The sequence below is a fragment of the Myotis davidii genome, unplaced genomic scaffold (genome assembly GCF_000327345.1).
Source record: "Myotis davidii unplaced genomic scaffold, ASM32734v1 scaffold805, whole genome shotgun sequence".
Lineage (NCBI taxonomy): Eukaryota > Metazoa > Chordata > Mammalia > Chiroptera > Vespertilionidae > Myotis > Myotis davidii.
This window is the reverse complement of record NW_006296430.1, coordinates 197,716-200,584: the sequence shown is the minus strand read 5'-3', so window position 1 is coordinate 200,584 and position 2,869 is coordinate 197,716. Positions and strand designations below refer to the sequence as shown.

The 2,869-nt window shown below is 42.2% G+C and overlaps 1 pseudogene; it reads left to right on the top strand.

The window, feature by feature from the left end:
- Positions 1 to 1,817: 1,817 nt before the first annotated feature.
- Positions 1,818 to 2,555, top strand: LOC102752018 (annotated as a pseudogene).
- Positions 2,556 to 2,869: the final 314 nt, after the last annotated feature.

Below are 2,869 nucleotides of genomic sequence, written 5' to 3'. Positions count from 1 at the left end.
GAATCTATAATTGAAACTCGGTTGCCATACTGGCCGCTCTAAGCTCTGAGGCCGCGCTGGCTGAAAGCAGGTTTCTGGGGTTTGTTTAGGTTCTATAATTGCAGCATTGTTTCATCCGGAGCTCAGCTGAGCTGCAGCAGGCAGGGACCGTTGACTTCCTCCATCACTGGAGTAAGCAAGCCTCATGTTCATGTTCGCTTCAGCTGCCTGGCTGCCAGCCGCCATCTTGGCTGGCCATTAATTTGCATATCTCGCTGATTAGCCAATGGGAAGGGTAGTGAAGTTATGGTTAATTACCATATTTCTCTATTATTAGATAGGATAGCTTGGGTGGGTTGCAAATTTGATGGGGCAAGGTCTCAGGGAATCACCACGGTGGAATGTACAGTGTGGTTTACACTGATGGAAACTCGGATATGGCTACCTGTCAGCTCTGTGATGGGGGAGGTCCCAGCACAGGAACAATGACCCCTGTGAGCACTCCCGTCTGGGATAAAGCCACCCCTGATTTCCTGCCCCGATGCCAGACAGTCCATTTTTCCCCCATAAGTCCCAGGATTCCCCTAAAGCCGCTACCTGGCACTGGAACTCAGTTGAAGCGAGATAGTGTAAGTTTGTGCTTGGACCCTTTATGAGGGACTCTAGAGACTGTATAGCTTCTTCCGTGTCACTCAGCCACAATCTCTGCTGGTTTTTACAGCCCAGAGTTTTGGGGACTTCTCTTCCCAGCTCTGCTACCTTGGGCTAGGGGTCTGATGTGCAGCTGGTACCCCCTGCTTCATACAGGGGGCCTTGGAGATATCCTCCCAATTAAAAAATGCTGCATGTGGGTGCTGGACCAGCCTGTTCCACCCCTCTGCCCCTCCTACCAGTCTCAGTGTGTTTTCTTCTTGACTACTCTAGTAGTAGAACTTCGATTTAGCAAAATTTCAGGTTGTTTTGAATGACGGTTGTTCTGTATTTTAGTAAAAATTTTGACATGGGTTTGGGATTTGGCAAGTACAGGTGGTTATCTACGATGCATTCTTGGTTCTGGGTCCCTGTTTTTTTGTTTTTTAATGGAAAGGTCTGACTAGATATAGAAAGATGCTTAAAATAAGTGAGGGAAAAAAAGTGCCCAAAAAATATATGTTTCTAAATTTAAAAAATGTCTGCTTGGAGTGTTGTCCCCAAAAGTGAAAAGGTTGCCACGTTGATTTCTAGTCAGGGTACATACATACCTAGGTGTGGTTTTGATCCCTGGTTGGGGTATGTACAGGAGTCAGCTGATGGATGTTTCTCATATTGATGTTTTTCTCTCTCACCCTTTCCTCCTCCTCCTCTCTCTCACCAATTGAAAAAATATACTTGGGTGAGGATGAAGAACATCTATATCAATTGGTATATGTATAGAAGCAGAATTGGAAGATAAAACTTTTTTTGTTGTTTTGGAAGATAAAACTTTTAAGAATAGTAATATAGGGAATAGGATTTGGAAGTGGCAAGAGTCCTCAATTTCTAAGGTTTAATAGATTGATTTTTTAATAATAAAATTCTGAATAACAACAATTTTGATAAAACTGAATGTTTTGTTTTTAAAATTGATGATGACTTTCTTGAATGTTCTATAATTTTTATCTGAATGAAAACTAAAAGCTGTATCATGGTTGGAACTGAGTAAAGACTAGATTTCTAGTTTTGCATTTGTTAGGTTATTCCATTTCTGTAGATTGCTTCATCACTGCTATAAGCATAACCTTGCTAGCAAATAAAGGGAAAAAAGGCTTTTGAGAAAGAGCTATTAGAAAAACAATAGGCCTCCCTTGTTGTGGCCACTACTGCCACTGGAGCTGAGGGGTGACTGGAAATGTCAACAAGAATAAGCAGCTCGTTTCCTGATGGCTTTTCACGTATACTGACATATGTTTGTGATGGCATCCGAGACTGAGAAGACCCAGGCTTTACTCCAGTCTTGTAGCACTCAATCTCTTCTTTCCAGCCTCAGTCTAGGGATATTCTGCCTTGTAGGTGACAGACTTCTGCAGTTTTCCATAATTCAGCGAAATAACTAGCTTCGTGCCCTCTCCGCTAATGCTGTGCATGGTGTGATTGGCTTGTGGTCCTAGGCAATAGTCACTGGAATCAAGAAGACTGACAAGAAAGAAATCTTTCTAACTGTATTTTTAGCCTCTGTTATTGACATAGACCACTTTGTACTAGCTGGATCCCTATCTTTAAAGGCTGCTTTGACTCTTCCACAAAGACCCTTCCTTCACTGTTCTACTGTGATACCCGCTGTGGTTCTGATCCTCAAGTGTACCATGTACCTCTTCAAGCTCAAAGACTCATGATGCTACCTTCCCTGGATGGTCCTCATATTCTGGACCTCATACCATATCCAAGATGGCCTTCTTGATGGCTTATGGATATGCCCATTTGGAAAAACTCCTCCCTTGCCATTCTGGCTTTATGTAATAAGCACATCATCTTTACCTCACATCTGTTCTTTGGTCATGTATTTAACAGGGACCAGACAAGTGATGTCTTCAAAACACGGAATTCATATTGATGTCTGAGGTGACCATGCGGCAGCTTCAGAAAAGCAAATGGCTCAGACAATGATAATTAAGGATAACCAGCATGAAAATGAATTTTAGAAAACATATTAGGTACTTATATTATTACTAGTGGTCCGGTGCACAAAATTCGTGAACATTAAAGGGGGATTAATTAGAGGAAGGAAATAATTGCTATTTGCCCTTTCTCTGTAATAGAAGTGTTAGAGATGAAAGAAAATTAGTAAAATTTATAGGAAACTCTTCCTCTCGAGTCTGGGGCGCATCATGGGACCCAGAGTCAAGTCCCCGCACACCCATGTGTGCCTCAAAAT